Source organism: Ochotona princeps, chromosome 6, assembly GCF_030435755.1.
Source record: "Ochotona princeps isolate mOchPri1 chromosome 6, mOchPri1.hap1, whole genome shotgun sequence".
Classification (NCBI taxonomy): domain Eukaryota; kingdom Metazoa; phylum Chordata; class Mammalia; order Lagomorpha; family Ochotonidae; genus Ochotona; species Ochotona princeps.
Window position 1 is genome coordinate 11,524,340 of NC_080837.1, and position 21,164 is coordinate 11,545,503.

Genomic DNA, 21,164 nt, shown 5'->3' on the forward strand with positions numbered 1-21,164 from the left:
TGCACCCCTCCTTCACACAGCCCGCTGTGACGGGAGGTGATGTCATCCACGCTGGATCTCTGAGCACACCATAGTCACTGCCGTCTGTGCTCAGAGTGGGTCATTAACCTTAATTTCCTAAAACCTTAATCAGCTAGGGAAGATGATAGACAAGTGATACCATACTCCCAAATTGCTGATGGGATCTGTGATGTCACAGCTGGGGACTGGGAAACATATGGGGGTGAGGAGCCAGCAGATGAGACAGGTATCAGAAGTGGCGACAAGAGTGGGGAGGAAGAGTGAATGAAAATGTCTAGAGAGGCGAGCCGAGGGCTGCGGGAGAGGACGTCTAGCTCGGATCCCGAACCCAGTCCGCCATGTGCCCATGGCTCATGGCGGGCTGGGCCCGGACATGCCTGGGTGCGGCCTGCTTCCTTCTGGGGTGAGTACGCCGAGGGGGGAGGCCTCCGTGACTGGGCATGTCCGGGACCCACCCAACACCCTCATTGGGTGGTGGGTGAACGGGATTGGGGAGGGGCGCAACCTCGGGCCTACAGGATTTAACCTCCGGCTGCCAGAGGCGAGCCGAGGGCTGCGGGAGAGGACGTCTAGCTTGGATCCCGAACCCAGTCCGCCATGTGCCCATGGCTCATGGCGGGCTGGGCCAGGGCGGCCAGTGCGCCTTTTGGCGCCAGGCTGAGCCTGCTGGCCGCCCGGCCGGGGAGCTCTGGGGTATTGGACATCTGAATCGCTGCTGAGATAGCTCTAGAGTGACCCCACTGTTTCTGGGATCTGAGTCAATCCTAAAGATTCCCAATGCCAGTAACTCTTCCTTTGAAGAACTTCCAATCCCTTAATAATGCTGAGCTTTGAACACCTATCAAGTAAAAGATAAGCTCCGGCTTGTGTAGCAGGCTGGCACCTAATGGTCCTCGGAGCAACCACGTGCAGGTGCGTGATTTACAGCTAGGAACGGTCCCAATCTGGGATGCCACAGCTGGGATGAGGTTCCCACCAAGGGGTGTATGTGCTGGAATGGGGGCTGCGTTCTATCTAGGAAACAGTTGCAGTCACCCGAGGCACTAGTGTGGGCTGGGATTGGATGCACCAGGCCGGTTCAGATCCCAGCACCATCTGGTGTTATGGAGAAACAGGGTAGATGTGGGACTTACTAGGCTGGGTCTCAATCCCCTTCTGAGCCATGTGTGAGCTGTATGTGGGTATGGACGAGCCATGGCTGGGCTGAAACATCCAACAACAAGAGTCAGAATGGGGTGAAAGCCAGCCAGGAAAAGCCACTGTTCCTGCTAGGACAGGAGGTGAACTGAGTAGGGTTGGCTCAAGAACCCCCTGGCAAGCGCAAAATCTGGCATTGGGAGGGGTTCTGATGGAGGAGCCTGGGCAACTCCTCTGGCAGGACACAGTCCCTGCAGGTAAGCGCGAGAAGCATGATTGGAAACAGCCCAGAATAGGCCATGGAAAGTTTCCCACTGGCATGCATTCGGCATGGGTCAGGAGCAGGCCAGGCTGAATCAGTTCATGTCATCCTCTGGCAAATCCGATCACCAGAACAGAGTGTGGAATGGGCCGGGTTTGGTTGCGACAAAACCAGTACACATTCTGGAACGCCAGGGCGTGGTTGCCTGTACTGGATATGAATGCAGCACCCATCCAGCACACGTGAGATCCAGGAAGGGAGGGGCAGAGCTGGCGGGGGGGTTAAGGGGCTGGTCCCCTCGCTGGACAACCACTCCCACTGGAGAGTGTTGGCTGGGATAGAGACAGACACGACTAAGCAAGGCTACAACACCTGTGCGCTGCATGTGGACAAGATCAGGGCCACAGCATCAGCTGGCAGAAGCTGGCACTGGGGACTAATTCTGTCGAGTCAAATCACAGGACCACCTAAAGAGTGCATAAACCGGGACAGAGAGACCTGGGAGGGAAAAAGTGGGTTCCCCCTTCTTGGGTCACTATTCCCGTGGGAGGGCATGAAAACTAGGACGGGGGCTGGGATGGCTAGACAGAGGCACTCAACAACATCTGTGAGGGCTGGATGGTTGAGTCGATTAGATAGAACTAAGCTTTAATACCCATTGACAAGTACCAGAGCCAAATGGGATGGGGGACAGATTGGTCTTCTGCTACACAAATTGGCAAACCAGGGTAGGGGGCAGGCTTGGTGGGGGTTATTGTGGGTCGCCCCGACTAGGCTGCAGCTCCCACTGGTTGATGTAAGGGCCGAACCAGACTGGACTGCAACACCCATTGGTTCCAGTGCAACTCGGTTCTGAAAACAGAACCAACACAGCAATTGCAACCACCAGCTGATCAGGGTGATGGACTGTGCCGGGCCCTGTGCTTGCTAGAACATACAAGAATCTGGTCTGGGAATACCTCAAAGTATCTTTGGAGATCTCCCCACTTGAACTGCTGGACTCAGAATTCTAACCAAGAAAAGACAGAAGACAGAATAGGACAATCATTCATCTCAGCTACATGTTGGCAGCGAAATATGGGACAAATGGAGACTTCATGATGGACCATATCAATCAGTGGACCACCTCATCGAGCGAAACTTGCAGTGACTCATAACTGGAGAACTATTAACTCCACTTGAGCACATATCTCAGAGCATGCCCCACATCCGGGACTTGGGGTGGGCGGGAAACCGGGTGGGGCTTCTTCCTCAATATCCCCTTTTACCTCAGATACATGATGGAAACAATATGGACATAATAGCATTGCCCACCTCCCTATCCCCCTGAACCTTTTTTTTTTTTTTTCTTCTCTTTCTTGATTTTCCTTCAACTATAGTTAACCATGTAAAGATTGTCAACAACAATACAATAAAATGGATAAAAAAAAAAAAAAAAAAAAAAAAAAAAAAAGAAAATGTCTACAAAGCCCAAGGCAGCGAGCCATCCGCCGCCCTCTCGCCGTGTGCCTCTCATTAGGGGAGCCAGCAGGATTCTATAACCTGCAATGCGTCCCTCATATTCAGTGCTGGGTTTTGTGTTTTTGTTTTCTGTAACCCATCCAGGCAGCAGCTGGCATGCAGTGTCCCTGGGGGAGGTGGCTCAGGCCTCCAGGAGCCCCGGTGGCCTTCCTGGCAGGCCTGGGAGGGGAGGGCAAGGACAGGAGCGTGTTGAGTAGGGGAGGCAGGAGATCAGTGACCAGCTTGGTTCTGAAGGCGACCACCATGCTAGGAGCAGAAGGGAGAGAAGCTGAAGGCAGGAGGCCCCGGGACAAATGCTATGTGGAGGGGAAGGGTGTAGAAAAGGAGGAAGAGCTAGGGGGTAGTGGCAGCGGGAACAGGAAGGCCCGATTTAGCCAGTGCCGATGTGACTTCCTCAGCAATTCCAACCGACAGCCTTGTCTCCCACTGGCGTGAGGATGGGAGGGAGAGCTGGGCTGCAGCAAGGGACAGAGGCGCACTGGCCAGGCCTGCACAGGAAATCCTCGGTTCCCCTCGCCGCCTGCTGCCGGGGAGGTCTCTGGAGGCCGGCCAGGATGTTTGCCTCACTTTCGGAGGACAGGCCGGCCTGGATCCCCCACGACAGACTACGAGATGGTGGTAATGCCGGCCCTGTCCAGCACCCTGAGACCCACTGCTGGCTCCGACTCTCAACCAGCATGTGTTAAAGACCCGGAAAACACATCTTAAACACTCACAGCCACAGGAAGGGTATGGTTAGCCCTGCGTGCCTGGGAAGCAGCGGAGGATGGTCCTTGGATCCCTGCATCCATGTGGGAGACCCAGAGGAAGCTCCAGCTGCCAGCTCTCAGCTTCAGCCTGGCCAGACACTGGCCACTGTGAACCAGCAGATGGAAGATTGCTCCTTCTCTTTCTGTAACTCCTGACTTTCAAAAGAAATAGAACTTAAAAAAAAATCCCACAAAAATTCATAATCATTGGGCTTGGCGGCGTGGCCTAGTGGCTAAGGTCCTTGCCTTGATCCCATATGGCCGCTGGTTCTAATCCCGGCAGCTCCACTTCCTCTCTGTCTCTCCTCCTCTCAGTATATCTGACTTTGTAATGAAAATAAAATAAATCTTTAAAAAAAAAAAAAAAAAAATTCATAATCATTCTTTAAAAGCAGAAATCTTGGACAAGAATTTGGCACAGCAGCTAGGACGGTACCTGGGCCACCTGCATCCCTGTCAGAGCACGCAGCACGACCCTGGCTCCAGACTCCTGCTAATGTGCGCTGCCGGAAAGCCATGGAGAATGACTTGGGTAGTTAGGTTCTTGCCACTCACATGCCAGACCTAGACTGAACTCCCGGCTCAGCCCTGGCTGCTGCAGGCATTTGGGGTGATCAAATGAAACAACTCTGATTATTAGTAAATCTTTGGAAAAAAGATAAAAGGGGTTTGCACTGTGGTGTAATGTGTTAATCCTCAGCATGCGGTGCCAACATCCCATATGGGCTCTGGTTCTAGTCCAAGCTGCTCCACTTCCCACCCAGCTCCCTGCTTGTGGCCTGGGAAAGCAGTTGAGGATGGCCTAAAGCCTTGGGACCCTGCACCCATGTGGGAGACCCAGAAGAAGCTCCTGACTTCTGGCTTCAGATTGGCTCAGCTCTGGCCAATGAAGGCATTTCTCTCTGTAACATCTGCCTTTAAAATAAAAATAAACAAATGTTAAAGAAAAGGAAAAAAGCATGAGATTTTGCATTTGGTTATAAGAATCAACATACTAAGGTGCCTGAAAGACTCCATGGAATATGGAATGAAAAGTTGTGGAGGACATAGTGGCACAGTAGGTCAAGTCACTGCTTGGGATACCCACATCTCATTTTCACATTCATACTCCAAACTGCAAGAAAGACCTGTTCCTCTGCCTTTCAATAAATAAATTTCCCTCCTAAAAAGTTAAGTTTATCTGGGTGCAAAAAACTGAACATTCGTGCAGTATTTTCACAATATGCATCTTCCATAAATTTTTGCCTGCATATGCATGGGTTTTGTATCTTTTGATTCCAACAAATCTTTCAATTCCATTTATCTTCTTTTTCAAAATTCATTTTAAGATTCATTTGTTTTCTATTTGAAAGTCCGAGTGACAGAGAGGAGACACATACATAAACACACAGAAAGAGAAAGATCTTCCAGATTTACTTTCTGGCTCCTGGCTTCAGCTTGGTCCAGCCTCAGCTCTTGCGGGCATTTGGTGCCAAGCGCAGGCAGCGGGGCTGGCTCCCGAGCTGGGATTTTTCCCTGCACAGCAGAGGCACAGCAAGACCCCCAGAGGGTTTTGGCAAGGTGTTCCCAACATGCTCAAACAGGCACCAAGGGACTTCAGGACTGCCCTCCAGAGCTATCATCAGATTCCAAGTGAGAAAACAAGGAGGCCAGGGTACAAGACACTGTGGGGGCATGCAGCATGCCTGGCTGTGGCGCCCAAGTCCGGGAAGGTTCCTCGGGTATATACTTCATGACGCAGGCTTGGGAAGACCTGAGGAGCACCAGGTTGACATCCAAATATCTCCGCTCCTTTTCATGATGAAAAGCCAGAAGCTGGCTCAGGCACTATGAGGCAGAGGGTTAGGCTGATGCCTGCAGGTGGACATACCCCAGGGTTTGATTCCTGTCTGTTCACTTCCAATATAGCTCCCTGCTAATACACTTGCGAAAGCAGTGGAGGATGGCGCAAGTGCTTGGGTCTCCACGTCACTTGGAAGACCAGGGGGAGGTTCCTGACTTTAGCTTGGCCCACCCTCAGTCATTGCAGCCATTCGGGGAGGAAATCGGTGGATGGAAGATCTCTCTATGTATGTCTCTCTTTCTCTGCGTCACTCTTTGAAACAAGTAAGTGAATCATTTTTTTTTTTAAGATTTATTTATTTTTTTGGGCCTGGCGGCGTGGCCTAGCGGCTGAAGTCCTCACCTTGAAAGCCCCGGGATCCCATATGGGCGCTGGTTCTAATCCTGGCAGCTCCACTTCCCATCCAGCTCTCTGCCTGTGGCCTGGGAAAGCAGTCGAGGACGGCCCAATGCATTGGGACCCTGCACCCGCGTGGGAGACCCGGTAGAGGTTTCAGGTTCCCGACATCGGATCGGCGCAGCACCGGCCATTGCGGCTCACCTGGGGAGTGAATCATCGGACGGAAGATCTTCCTCTGTCTCTCCTCCTCTCTGTATATCTGACTTTGCAATAAAATAAATAAATAAATCTTTAAAATCTTTCTCTCATTTAAAAAAATATTTATTTTATTTATTTGAAAGGCAAAGTCATGGAGGAGGTGGTAGGGGGGCAGTGAGATCTCTTTCCTCTGCTGCGTCATTTCCCAAACAGCCAAAATGGCTGAGCTGGGCCAGGCCAAAGCCAGGAGTGAGGAGATTCTTCCAAGTCTCTGACATGCGTGCAGGGTCCTAAGGCTTTGGGCCATCTTCTACTGCCTTCTCAGGCACATTAGCGGGGAGCTGGATTGGAAGTAGAGTAGCCAAGACTGGAATTGGTGCCCCTAGGGGATTGTCATTGCCTCAGACAGTAGTTTAACTTGCTGTGTCACAGCACCAGACCCCTAAGCCTCATCTTACTGCACCCATCTGGGAACTGCTTTCTAGGCATTTTCTATCCACTCACATACTCAGTACCCCAGGACACTGACAAGCAGAAAGGAAGGCCACACAGGATAGCACCCTGATATTCCAGAGGATGCTGTCTTCACCCACCGAACAATAGTGGGCGGGAGGTGTCCCTTGTAATGTCACCGCATGGTAGGGTGGCCAGCGTGTCCCACAGATCCTGCAGGCACCCACCACTGCCAGCCTGGAAACGTTGCCTCCAGCTTAAAAAACAATTATGACACACAAGGGCAGCTGGTCCAGGGTGATTTTGTGTTTTAAAGACATCTCATTCTCCCCTGGTGGGTTGCATCCTCACCATTGGCTTCCTTGGCCTTGGGCTCCACATAGCAATTTTCTGTAGCAAAGGGGAGCAGCCAGCACTCTCCACTTTGAAAAACTCAGGGCAGGTGTTTCCATGAAACAAACAGAAAGGAAATGAACCTCTTGCTCTAATTAACAAAAAGCATTCAAATGCACCTTTGGATAGACAAAGATTCTATGAAGTTATTCTTCAAGAATCTTCTATGTACCAAGAGCCTGTATCGCTGAAAACCTCTCCATCATAAACCAAAATGAAAGCACCAGCTGAGAACGCCAGGAAGTACTTCCCTGACACCTGCCAGTGGCTGGTACCCACCTGAGGCCAGTTCACAGACGATAATAAAAGCTCCACTGAAATAGGGCGAAGGTTCAGATGTGCCGATAAAAGCCAGCAGCTTCAAAGGCAGGGCGGTAGCGCCCATCCCTGCCCTCCTCATTGTCTGATGCAGTGGCTGGCCTCTGCACCTGCCTTCCTTCACCACCTACTGCCCGAGCTCTGCCCCATGGGCTCCAGCCAGCTGGAGAGGTGGGACTGGCAATGCACATTTACTCCCCTGGGAGGAATGGGTCTAGGCCCTGGTGGACAGCATGTCGTGATGCCATCATCCCTTGGCCAATGAGATGACAGTTTCATACAGAGAGATGACTCACGTCTCACATCAGAGTACATGAGTTCGACTCCTGGTTCCTGCTCCTGTAGCCTGGTTGAAGCTAATGCACATTCTGGGAGGCAGCAGGTGATGGATAACTCAAGTCCTTGGGCCCGTGCCACCCACACAGGAGACCTAGGCAGGGTCCCAGGCTCCTGGCTTCAGCTTGGCCCTGCCTTGGGTCTTGCTGACATTTGGGGAGTGAACCATTGGATGGGAAATTCTTTTGTCTCTCAAACAGGGACACTGCATCCTACCCTCGCTTACACACTTAGGACAAACTGCATTGTAGCCAGTATGCAATGCTTTTGGGCACAGAGGGAGCCTGCCTATTTGTGTGTGTGTGTGTTAATAAAGATACATTTAACAGAGAGAAGGGGAAGGATCTTCCATCTGTTGGTTCACTCCCCACAAGACCAGAATGGCTAAGGTTGGGCCAAGCTAAAGCCAGGAGCTCGGAACTCCATCTGGGTCTGCCATGTGGATGGCAGGGGCCCAAGGACTTGGATCATCTTCTACTGCCTTTCCAGGTGCAATAGCAGGGAGCTGGATCAGCAGTGAAGCAGCCAAGACACAAATTGGGACCCATACAGATGATGGTGCTGCAGCCTACTCTGTCACAAGGTTGGCCCCGTCCATGTTTTCCTACAGCTAAAATTGCCACAATTGGTGGTGGATAATTTGTTTACTAATTTTGTACTCATGGCCACTTTTTTTTTTTTTGACCCAGACAAGTAATGATGCAACAAGCTATCTAAAAAATGTTTCATTTCACAAGTAAGCACACATTCCTGCAGGAGGAAGTCCCACAGGCAGAACGGCCTATGCAGGCTTCATTTTAATAAATACAGTCAGGGTCCTCTCTGATGCACCCTTGCATCAACAGTGGTAAGGACGTTGATCCTGGTTGTCACATCCCCAGAGGAAATTTGCACTTCTCTCATTGCCAATGGGCTGAACATCTTCTATGGTTACAGTCATTTGTATGTCTTTCTCTATATATGGCTTATATGCTTAGCCCTGCTCAAGAAACTGGATTGATGGTCTTTTTTTTATATAAAAAAAAATAATAAGTACTTATTTAAAAGCCAGGGTAACAGAGAGAGACAGAGATCTTCCATGTACTGGTTCACTGCTCAAATGACTGCAACAGCCAGGGCTGGGCCAGGTTGAAGCCAGGAGCCAGAAATTCTACCATAGGAGGTAAGAGACGCCCAGTACTTGGACCATTCTCTCCTGTATTTCCAGGCACATTAGCAGGACACCGGATTGGAAGGAGAGTAGCTGGTGCCCATATGGGATGCCAGCCTTGCCAGCAGTGGCCTAATCCACTGTGTCACAGTGACCCTGGTGCCATTTTTCTTATTGATTTGTAGAGCTTTTCAAATACTAAGGAAAGGAACCTAATTTAAAAAACCTATCACAAGAATGTTTTTCTACTTTGGCTTTGTTAGTGACAACTTTTACCATACATAAATTCTTAACTCATTTATTATTTTTTAAGACTTATTTATTTTTATTAAAAAGGCAGATTTACAGAGAAAAGGAGAGACCAAGATCTTTTATCCTCTGGTTCACTCCCCAAGTAGTTGCAAAAAAGAGCTTCTTTTGGGTTTCTCATATGGGTGCAGGGTCCCAAGGCTTTGGGTCATCCTCCACTGCTTTCCCAGGTCACAAGCAGGAGCTGGATGGGGATGGAGCAGCCGGGACATAAACTGGTGCCCATATGGGATCCTGGTGCTTGCAGGAGGAAGGATTAGCCAACTAAGCCATTGTGCCAGGCCTAGATCATTATCATTAGTATTATTATTTTTATGGCTTCAGAGTTTGAAGTCATATTGAGAGAGAATTTTTCCCAATTTAGTTTTGAAAAATATTCCTCATCTGTAATTTATTTTTCATAATGTGTTTATTTTTCAAGTAGCTAATTGTTGCGTGTCACAAAACTGCCATATTCCTATGAATCTACCTTAGAACTCTCTCCTCCCTATCTTCCAGCAACTTCTCTCCATGGCCCTCCCTCCTCCTGTGAGCCAAGTCACACTCTAGGCCCACGTCTGTCACAGTAGCCGCAGTGAATCTCAGCCTTTGACAGCAAGCAGAGACCGCAGCACTGCCTCTTGTGTCACAGCTAAGGAGCAGGGGTCCTAGCAGGTGCACCAGACTTGCCTACAATCACGGGAGAAGCAGCTTGGTTCTTACAATTTCTCTTTATTACTATTTGAGCAGAAACATCCTTTTTGCTACAAACTCTCTGTCCAATCAATAGATATGTACTAAACACACCCTCTGCTGGGTAGTGACTCAGGCACTGGGACTTCCAGAAATCAACGATGCAGCTGTGAGCTATCAGAAAGCTCTGAATCCAGTTAGACTCAACCTATGGAGCAGAATGTCATAGGGAGGCTCAAATGTGGAGGGACTGGTTTCATTCTGCAAGGCATGGGTGCAGAGAGGGACCAGGAGGTGACAGGTGCTTCACCTGGCCTCCTGTGATCAGTACTGAGACCAAAACTCCAGAGAGAGCCATCAGACAACAATGCAGCAACACAGGGTGGCTGGCAGCATTCAGTCAGAAGGGAAGTAACCCGATTCTGTGGCAGCTGTGGGCAGGGTTTTTAAAAGAAAAAGATTTCTCGGAAAATCTGCGGTCTCACTGGTAGACCTTCATGTGGGTTTGGACTTGGGCACTAGACTGAAAGTTACAAAGTGGATCTCACAGCAGGGTTTTGGGAATGCGGTCAAAGGAAACATGGCCCTCTGCACTATTGCCCTATCTTTCCACAAGTTCTCAGGGACGGAATTCTAACATGCATAAGCTCACAATCAAAAATCAGGAATGCATAAGATGTTTTTTTCTTAGAATGTCATCTATGCAATCTGTTCTCTTTACAGTAGTAAAAATGAAAAAGAAATACCTACAGACACCACCAAGCAACACAGCAACTATTGAATACAAAATATATACATTCAACATGATTAAATATAATCTCTAGTAAAAACTCCATGGATGAGCATCAAAAACAACCACAAACACACCAAATATACTAAATCTTCAAGTTAATATTGGTACTAAATTTTTCTGTGAAAAGGCTAAACAGAAGAGGTAACTAGAGAGAGAATCAGTGAATTGGAAGATACATTATCCTGAAAATATCCAAAATATATATATATAAAAAAAAATTTTAAAGTGAAAAAGAAGTTGACAGAATAAAACTGACTACATAACCAACTGAAGCTCCCAAGGGAGAAACTAGGGAGGAAGAACAACAGGAATACTGGCAATTCCTCAGCCAAATACTGTACAAGCTTATGATTAAAAGGGCTTCATCTTACGTTCTGACCCCAGAAGGGCCTTGAGATAGAAGGTACAAAGTGAGTAAACAAAATGGAAATGTGTGGAAACAGTAAATAGAGCACCCAACCTGTGGGATTAAAATCAGAAACAAGACAAATTAAACCACTGGGAGGTCTCAGTATGATAGCTCAGTGGCTAAATCCTCGCCTTGCACATGCTGGGATCCTGGGATCCCATATGGGCACTTGTTCGTGTCCTGGCTGCCCCACTTCCCATCCAGTTCCCTGCTTGTGGTCCTGGAAAAGCAGAAAAGCATGACCCAAAGCTTTAGGACCCTGCTCCTACATGGGAGACCCCCTCCCCCCCAAAAAAACCCCTCTGGGCTCCTGGCTTTGGATTGGTTCAGCTCTGGCTGTTGCGGCCACATGGGGAGTGAAAGAGTGGATGGAAGATCTTTGACTCTGTCTCTCCTTCTCTCTGTAAATCTGACTTTCTAATAATCTATTATTTTTACTGCAAAATGCATACAAGTAGGAATTTAGCCACTAGCCTATTGTCTCAGGCCCAAAATAAATTTTTTAAAGATTTACTTTTTTTTATTGGAAAAGTAGATCTACAGAGAGCAAAATATTCCATCTATTCATTCACTCTCTAAGTGGCCGCAATGGCTGGAGCTGAGCTGATCCAAAGCCATGAGCCATAAGCCTCCTCCAGGTCTCCCACGTGGGTGGCAGGATTTGGGCTGTCGCTGACTGCTTTCCCAGGCCACAGGCAGGGAGTTGGATGGGAAGTGGAGCAGCTGGGATATGAACCAGCACCCATATAGGATCCTGGGCGTGTAAGGTGAGGACTTTAGCCACTAGGCTACTGCTCCGGGCCCAAAATAAATAAACCTTAAACAAATCTAACAAAACAAAACACCACTGGGAGAGAGATGCAGATAACTATTACACAGCATTGTGTGATAAAAGATATAAACAGCAGTGAACTTTAAACTCTATGTAGCCTACATTACCAGAAGAACAGAAACAGAGTATGTATATTCAAAGCAGTAAAAAGAATAGAATGAAGAGAAACAACTTTCAATCAATCAAATTGAAATAGTGAACAGAGAAGAAACAGAAAAAGAACACACAGCACAAAATAAGATGGTAAGAAGAAATCCATTTATATATATAATACACAAAGAAACCTATAAAAATGTAAATGGCCCAAACTCCCTGTTAAACAGCATAGATGCTAGACTAGATTAAATATAAAAGAAACACAGCTCTAAAGCTATAACATGGGAACGTAAGAATAGGGACAGAGGCCAAGAGATCTCACCAGGCAGGCCAAAGCAAGTAGCATACAACCATAGCTAAGACACCAAAGTGCAGCAAGGAGAGGAGAGACCCAGAGAGATGCCCATTTAGCCTTCGGTGCTACAGCAATCTTATTTTTTAATAATTTATTGCAAAGTCAGATATACAGAGAGAAGGAGAGACAGAAAGGAAGATCTTCTACCCATTGATTTACTCAGCTGGAGCTGAGCCAATCTGAAGCCAGGAGCCTGGAGCCTTTTCAAAGTCTCCCACACAGGTGCAGGGTCCCAAGGCTTTGGGCCGCCCTCAATTGCGTTCCCAGGCCACAAGCAGGGAGCTGAATGGGAAGTGGAGCCACTGGGATTAGAACCGGTGCCCATATAGGATCCTGACGCATTTAGGCTACTGCGCCGGACCCTTTGTTTTTTTTTTTTTTTTTTTAAAGATTTATTTACTTTTATGGGAAAGGCAGATCAGATTTATGGAGAGGAGGAGAGATAAAAGATCTTCCATTTGGCTAGTTTCTCCCCAAATGGTCACAACTGCTAGAGCTGAGTTGATCTAAAGCCAAAAGCTTCTTTAAGGTCTCCCACATGGATACAGGGTCCCAAGGCTTTGGGCCATTCTTTCCCAGGGCGTATGCAGGGAGCTGGATGGGAAGTGGAGTAGCTGGAACATGAACTGGAGCCCATATGGGATGATGGTACTTGCAAGGTGAGGATTTAGCTTTTGAGCCATTGCGCTCGGTCCACCAACCTCATTTTAAAATTCTTTACAAATATGCATAAGCTGAGCCCAGCTGTGACAGGCATTTTCATAGGCTGACCTGGCAGGGAGCACTGGTCATAACAGGATTCTTTGGGCAAAACCCTTTGTTTTATAGGTGCATAGACACTTACCTGCAAAGGGTTCACAGCCCATCCCTAGTCCTGCCTGCCCTGTTCCTAAGGCAGGTGTCCTGCGCAGGGGTTCCAATCCCGGCTCTGACAACATGCAAGGCGTATGACCTCGGGAAAGGAACTCAATCTAAATCAGTTAATATAACAATGCTTCGGAAAGTCCATGGTGCTGGTGGTGTTTGGGGTATGAGCATAAAACACAGCCTGGGAGGTTATAGCTCAAGCATGTGGGTCACCCATGTGAGAGGCCTGGCCTGAGCCCTGGGTTTCTAGTTTCAACCTGGCCCAGCTCTGGCCATTACAGCTATCTGGGGAGTAAAGCTGCTTTTCACACTAAATGAAAATAAATAAATAAATAAGCTAAATGCTTACGCGTAGCAGTTACTGTATGTGAATGTCTGGGTTTGATACCTGCCTCTGATTCCAGCTTCCTATATACTCTCTCTCCCTCCAAGTTCATGAAAAGGGCCCAGAGCTATAGCCCAGTGGCTAAAGTCCTCTTCTCGCATGTGCTAGGATGCCATATGGACGCTGGTTCATGTCCCAGGTGCTCCACTTCCCTGCCAGCTCCCTGCTTGTGGCCTGAGAAAGCAGAAGAGAATGGGCTAAGGCCTCAGGACCCTGCACCTGCACTGGAGATCCAGAAGAAGCTCCTGGCTCCTAGCTTTGGACAGGCTCAACCCCACCATTATGGCCATCTAGGGCTAGAAGCAGTGGATGAAAGAGAAGTTCTCTCTGTCTCTCCCTTTTTTCTCTGTAACTCTGCTTTTCAAATAAAATAGTCTCAAATTTTTTTTTTTTTGCATCAAAACAAACATTTACTTTCATTTCATTTCTCCAGCAACCAGTATAAACACACACACACACACACACACACACACACACACATATTATTCAGAGAACTGGGCCTGGCACACAGCAAGTGCTACCTAGCCAAAGAGCTGGACAAGGGCAGTGCGGACACTGATTTCTCAAGGGCTCCCTGGAAGCTGATGAGAGTTCAGGGTTCTCCCCACCCTATCATTGCACACACAGAACCCAGACACAGCTGCTAGCACACAGCGCCTCTTCCCAGGCATATGAAGCACTTAAGGGTGAGGCTGGCAGACAGGTGTTGCTGCACTCCAGGTCAGTGCCTCTCTCCTTTCTTTCCCAAAGTGCTTCGACCCTGCCTGCTCTCACTTTAAGACCAGCATGTGGACTGCTGCTACCTGCCCCCTCCCTGACTCAAGGCACACAAGCCCTGGTCCTCACCTCTAACAAGCACAAGCCATGAAAAACTTAGGTGAGAGGAGCCAGAAGGCATCTGCGAGATGCCCCAGGTTGCCCAAACAGGGACTTGACCGAGGTCATCCGCCTGGCCGGAATGCATGCCCCGGTCAGTGCTTTGGAGTCCATGGGTGCTTCCCAGGGCCAGTGCCTTGCACGTGACTCTTACGGAGATGCGGATTCAGCAAGTCTGCCCAGGGCCCCAAGAGTCTGCATTTGCAACAAGCCCCAAGTACTTGCTGATGTTGCTGGCCCGGGCACCACAGGCAAGGCAGCAAGGCCTACATCAAGGTCAGCAGGCTGCTGCTCTAGCCTTGGTAGCATGGCTTCCCCCATGTCCTCGTCCTGCCTTCGGGACAGCCTCCCTCCCTCCACCCCCATGCCTTTTTCCTTTGAAGCTTTTCTAACAACTGTAATTAAAGAAGACTTGTGTAATTAGAAGTTCCGGGTCTGCCTCCCAGGGAGAAGGCAAGCCCTGTGAGGAGGAGCACAGGGCCGACACTGTGTCTGATACATCATGGACCGACTGCTGGCCTGCAAGGGGCCAGACCAGCATCCCAGGAAGTAGACAGGCAGGTGAGCTCCTTTGCAGCTGGGAGCGCCTTTAAGAGGCGCGAGACTGAGAGTGCCGTTTCGCCGTTTGGTAGCTTTAAAAAGTCCACACATTTCAAATGCAAGGGCACTTTGAAAAGTTCACCAGAAACAGATCCAAAAGATTACTCTGGTGCCAAAAATTTTTTGAAACTCACACTTACATTGCAAACCAAACTAAACTGGAGACCTACCTGCACTCAAAATGCCTCCTGAAACTTTATCAAGCACAAAACAGTCCTAATTGGCCACTAACCATCTGCACAGGGCAGCAGTTAAGGACCCCACACACTGAGGAAGCACTCATTGTACCCACCATTTCCAGGCACGTAGGGGGGCTCTGGCAAAGGAGGCAGAGAAGGCTCCCCAGCCAGCCTCCCTCTGCTGGAGACCAACCACTGCTTTTCTAGTTTTTAAAGATGTACTTTATTTATTTAAAAAGCAGTGACAGAGAGAAAGAGAAGAGGGATCTTCCTTTGCTGGTAAACTCCCCAAAGGACTACAATAGTTGGAGCCAAACCAAAGCAAGTAGCTAAGAACCCCATCTGGGTTTCCACACGAATAACAGGAGCCCAGGGACCTGGGCCATCGTCTGTAGCTTTCCCAGGCACATTAGCAGGGAGCTGGGTGGGAAGCAGAACAGCCGGGACTCCAACCAGTGCTCTGGTTTGCAATGCTATAGCTAGCATACAAGCAGGTTAGACGCAGTCTGCCCTCCATCTGTCCAGCTTTCAGATACCAGCTCTGAGCCTTTTAGACAAGTTCCCTAAACCCTCTGTCTTGCTTCCCAGGCCACCAAATGAGACCACAATTGCTGGCCCTCTCGAGGACCACAGGCAATGGCGCACAGGAAGCCCTGCAGCACCCTGGCCTGAAATGACACTGTCACCCTCACGGTTCTCCCCACACCCAAGTCTGTTTCAAAACCACCCTTCTGTTGTGCAGGACACTCCAGTCTGTGGCTCCACCCCTCTTGGGAGTCTCTCTTCTTTCCAGCCCCCTTCTGCTTCAATAGCTCACAGCACAGCTTGGCAGCTCCCATCAATCACCCCCAGGGCCCCTGCCTCCAGGTGTCACTCATGGGTTCCATCTGCTCGTAAAGTCCAGAACCTTCACTCTGCAGCCCACCAGACACCAGCCCTAGAGCGGGGCCTGAGTCTAGGTCTTGCCCGAGTGTGAACTTCCTGGATGACCTCACCCTTCTTCCTAACCAATCCCAAGCAAAACCACACATCTTGGAACACCCTGACAGTTCCACTGCCTCCTGGGCCGGCTGGCCTCAGAAGTCGGCGCTGGAACAAACAGAAACACCTCGGTCCTCTTTGTGGTCACACACAGACTCCTCCAGGGCAGCAAGTGAGAGGCACCTGAAGCGTCAGGCGCTACATGCACCTTGCTTAGCCCTGCAACAGGAGCCCAGGGTTCGAAGCTGTCATGGCCGAACTGAACTGGGGCTGCCCCACGGGAATGGCTCGGGAGACTGGTCCCGGAACCTCAGGTTTCAGGGCCTGCTCCACCAACTGGCCTACTAGCTCCTGCCATGGAGCCTTCTTCCTGCCTCAGTTTCCTTCTGATAACCGCTAAGGTCCTCTGTTGGCTGTTATGTGTAAGAGCTGATCTACCCCCTTCATGTGAGCCCTAGCAGGCTCAGATCCCTGGGAAGTGGTGGCGGAGTAGGGAGGAAGTCAGACCAAGCGGGAAGCCCGCCCCTTACGTCAGCAGCAGGCATGGTGTCTCCTCCCAAAGGCAGTCATCCTTTTATTTATTTACTCCCTCCCCGAAAGAAGCCCCGTTTCCTGCTGAGCACAGCCTTGCTGGGAATATCTAGGGGCCACCAGGGAAGCCTAAAATAGCACAATCTCCGGTGGTCCATTAGTCTCTCCCTTCCAACTCTGATGCCATGCCAGGCCTCATCTGTCAGTCCTTGCTGCTAGACACAGAGCTGAAAAGAAGTCTCTGGTTGGAAAGATGTGGTTGGAATGGAAGTGAGCCCCCTGCAAAGTGAATGGCCCATGGCTTAACCGGCCCCCAACACATACACACATCTCGGGACAGGGATACACTTGGGACTCAGCCTGGGAACCAGCAAGAGGCTCCCACAGCTCCATCCCACAGTCCACACAGTATATCGCCAAGATGCCAGTGTGGTAAGAGCCACAGGTGACCAATTATACGTTCTACTCGGGCCACCCTCAGACAGGACCACCGGGAAACTTCTAGAAATTATTCCCAAAGCAGTTAGAAAGGGTTGCCCTTGCTGGGTCTGGACAACCAAAGCCAGACAGGCCCGTATGTGTTGATGGCTAACATCAGATACAAGTATTCTAATACTAGTCAGTAGCTAAGGGCCCCTCTCCCCTGTCCCAGGGAGAGCCTCCCCCCCCCCCCCCCGGGGTCTTTGAGGCCACAGAGGAGATGCAGATGTACCCCACCACAGGGTCGGGGGAGGGGGGCTGTACTCACAGAATTGGACTCTGGCTGCTTCTACTTAACACAAGTGCAGCGCTGAAGAAAACAGCGTCAGAGCTGGCTGGGTGACCCCCAGGAGCCAAAGTCCTTCTTAGCACACACCTGTGGGGGAGTTTTGTAAAATCTCCCAAATGTCCAAGGGGAATAGTCAGGAGCTTTCCAGGTACTTTCTATCCTGGAAATGAAGGCACTAAGGTGTGATCTCCAAACTCCAATCCCCCGCCCCAAGCAAGGCACTGATCCCTGCGACTCCAGGGTAGCCCACGAGGACCCTTGGCAGACCGAGAAGGGCCCGCCCCTCACAGTGTCCCCGCAGCCCCTGCCCAATCCACCTCAATCATTCTGTACTTTAGTTAACCCATAAAGCACCTAACCGGCCCCTTCAATCTTCCCAAACTACAATTCAGACTGGAGGCAAGCCATTGCAGCGACTGTAAAAGTCATCTTAGAAGGCAAGTTGAAACAACAACCAAAAACCCAACCAAAAACCCAACCCGATACGCACTAGTTAGCAAGTCCGCGGTTAGCGGGGGGGGGGTTGGGGGGGTGGCGGTGGCACCCAGGCCGGATTGGATGAGCTGGGCGACCGCGTGGGGAGCCGCCAGGGGCTGCCCCGTCGAGTCCCCCGCCTCCGGGCCCACCTGGCAGCTGGGGTTGTGGGGCTGGGGGAACCCGATCTGACGCCGGTGATCACGCCCCACAGCTCCATCCAATTAGGAAAATGACCGCAAGCAGACGGACAGAGGACGTCCATCCAGGAAGAGGGGCTGAGCACTGGGAGCTGCCGCAGGGAGCCCCCCCCGCCGGCACCCCCGACCGCCCCCCAGTCTCCCCACACCGCGGAGCCGGCGATCACCTTCAACAAGTCTGGGCCGGGCGCCCCGCGGTCCGGTCGGGCGCCCCGACCCCCACCCCAGCCCCCACCCCCGGCTCAGCCGCTGGCGGGGACGCGCAGCCACCCCACCCGGCTGGAGAATAAAGTTTGCGGGCACAAACAGGGGCGGGGCGGCGAGGGGGTGAAACTTCGCTTCCCGGGCCGGGCGCGGGGGGAGCGCAGCGGGCGCCGGGACACCCACGTGCGGCCCCGGCGTCGCCGCCGCCTCCCGGGCCTCCCGCGCCGCCACCACGGCCGCCGCCGCGGCGCTCTCCTTTCATTTTTGCTTCTCTCTCTCTCTCCCTCTCTCTCTCTCTCTCGCTCTCTCCTTCGCGCGCTCTACCCGCTCGCGCCCTCTTTCGCTCCCTCTCTCTTTCCCTTCCCCCTCTCTCCTTCCCCCTCCCCCAGGACGCCATCTCTCGCTCTTTCCCCGGTTCTCCCGCTCTCCCTCCAGCTCTCCGGCATGAGGGAATGTGGAAGTGAAAGGAGAAGACGACATGTTTGCAGCAGCGGCGCGGCCCTGCGCGCCGCCGTCCCCGGGGAGAGACGGGGGGCGGGCCGGCCGTTGCCGCCGCCGCCGCGACCCACCCCCGCGCCCCCCGCGCCCTCGCCCGCGCGCCGCCCCGGGGTGGCGGGGTGCGGGGGCTGCGGGCCGCACGGGACACTCACCCTGGCTCCGGGCGCGGCTCCTGCGCTGGGGCCCGCGGGCGGGCCGGGCGGGCCGGGCCGGGGGCTCCTGGCTTGCCCACGGCGGCCGGGGTTGCTGCTGCGCGCCCGCCTCCACGCGCACCCGCCGCCGCCGCTCCGCCGCCCGCCCTCCGGCTCCTCTTTCTCTCTCTCTCTCTCCCCCTCCTCGCTCGCTCGCGCTCTCCCTCCCTGGAAGAAGGGAATGAGGCAGGGCTGACGTGAAGGGATGTAAAACAGCTCCTCCTCAGCCAGCTCGCCGAGGAAGACACCAGAAGCAGCCCTTTTATCTCTCTTTTGTTTTCTCACTTCCTTCCACCCCCAGCACCCCCGCCTGTCAGCCCAAGTTTTCTTTTCTCTTTCCACCGCGGCGAGGATTTTTCTGCCTTTCTTTCTCTCCCTTTCGGTTCAACTCTCCCACTCGAATTCAAAGCCTGCAGGCTTCTCTCGCTCTTTTTCACCCTCCCCTTCCCGCTTTTCTTCCTTCTTCCTCCTTTCTTATTTCTCTAAAAGGGTTTTGTTTGCTGTGGGAGTTTCGTTTGAAAATCAAGTCACGCCTTTTTTCCTTCTTTTCTTTTTTTTTTTCCTCCTCTTAGTAGAAAAGGGGAACAAAGATTAACTGAAGCGGGGGAAGCACGAACGATAGAACCTTGCCTGGAAGGGGGGGAGTGGTACAAAGAGGGGAGAGGCCTGGGCCCCGCCCCCCACTCCGGGAGGCTTGGGGGGGCCCCCCATTCACACACACACACCCCTCCTCAGAGGCCCGGCCCGGGGTTGGGGTGCACGGGTGCCACCCCTGGGTGCTGGCCCCTTCCCAAGTGCGGGGCGGGGGCCTCTCGATTCCGTCCCCCAACCTCCCCCGAGGTGCTGTCTTGACTTAAGAGATTTTTTTTTTTTAAAGTAGGCAGATGGGCGTGCAAACAGACGTCCCCTCAGAGCCCGGAGCAGAGAGAGCGCCTGCCACAGCAGGGAGCGAAGCCCTGGACGGCTCGGACCCAAGGGAGCCGCGCGGGGCCCCGGGTGCAGCCGGGTAGGCTGCGGGCTCCGGGTGCCTGGAGCCCGGGCCCCGCGGGCGCACTGCTGGGGGCAGCCGAGGTGTGGCCCCTGCAGGGTCCGTGGGGCCTGCGCCCAGCCTCGCCTCCTCCCCGCTCTGGGGCACACCCCGCCGCTCGGCGCCGCACAGCCTCTGGCCTGGGCCGCTGGGGCGGGTCGGGGAGCCGGTGCGCAGAGCCGCCCACGGAAGGGTCAGTTATTCATGGGGCGCCCGGGTGCCTGCGCTGGCCTCGGTTTCTCGGGAGGAGTGGAGTGGGGGTGGGGGAGAGAAGATGGGTTAGAAGTTCCCAGAGCAAAGTTGGTCCCCCATTTTTCGTGTTGCCGAGTACGTATTGGGCACCTGCTGGATACCGGACCCTAGGGCTTAGCGCTGCAGCCGGGGTGGGGGCGGGGAGAGACGCGGGGCTGGGGTGGTCCCCAAGTTTCCGCAGGAAACAATACGCAGTGGGAGCTGGGGGCTGCAGACCTGGACTGGCTCATGGAGGAGGTACACCTGGAAGTCCTTCCCTCCCTCTGCTTCTTCCCTCCCTTCCTCCCTTCTTTCCTTCCTTTCCTCCTTCCTTCCTTTCCCTCCTCCCGACTGCATCTCCTGGCTCCGCCCCTTCTCCTCATCAATTCCTCCCACACTTCCCTGCTCTCCCTGGCTTTTCACTGGAGGGTCCCTTCTCCCAGGGAGAAACAGATGCTGAGCCCCATTGTCTCTCCCCCAGGGACTGCAGTCTCCCAAGGCGGGGAGGGAGGGGGCAGGACCTGCCTCTCCTCCCCACCCCTCAGCCAGGAGCCCCAAGGCCACGGCCCTCGCCCCACCCCTCCACCAGCTCCCAGCTGCTGTGAGATGACTCCAGTCACTCAGAACATGATTTGTGTGTGGCTGGAAGTGAGAGAACAGTAGCCTGAGAATGCGGTTCACAGGAAAGCACACCCGGGTGTGCACTAAAGCCACCTTCTGTGGGCTCCTGCTGCCTCCTCTGCCTCCTTGGTACACCTGAGTTGCCTTCTCCACCAAAGCAAAAGGCAGCTGTGGTCGTCCAGAATTCACTCAGCAAAGATGCTAGCTGCTCTGTGCAACTGTGGCACCAGATACAAAGTGCCCAGTCCTGGCTTGGGGTGTGCAGACTGGCAGGAGACGGAGACAGACCGTTCTGATGCTGTGTGCTCTGCACACGGGCTGCACCAAGGAAGAGGAGCTACTGT

General features: G+C 52.2%; 1 protein-coding gene across 5 annotated transcripts in view; it reads right to left on the reverse strand.

The window, feature by feature from the left end:
* ZNF710 (zinc finger protein 710) overlaps positions 1–19,521 on the reverse strand; it is a 59,311-nt gene extending 39,790 nt beyond the window's left edge. Inside the window, exons 1-2 of one of the 5 annotated variants that reach the window (XM_058665584.1) lie at positions 18,903–19,519; positions 17,384–17,461 (exon numbers count right to left, since the gene is read on the reverse strand). The gene's annotated coding sequence lies outside the window, so the exon portion shown is untranslated. Of the gene's footprint in view, positions 1–17,383; positions 17,591–17,864; positions 17,884–18,902 lie in introns of those variants that run through there. The other 4 variants (XM_058665582.1, XM_058665585.1, XM_058665583.1 and 1 more) reach the window with 4 other exon arrangements.
* Between the last annotated feature and the right edge of the window lie 1,643 nt (positions 19,522–21,164).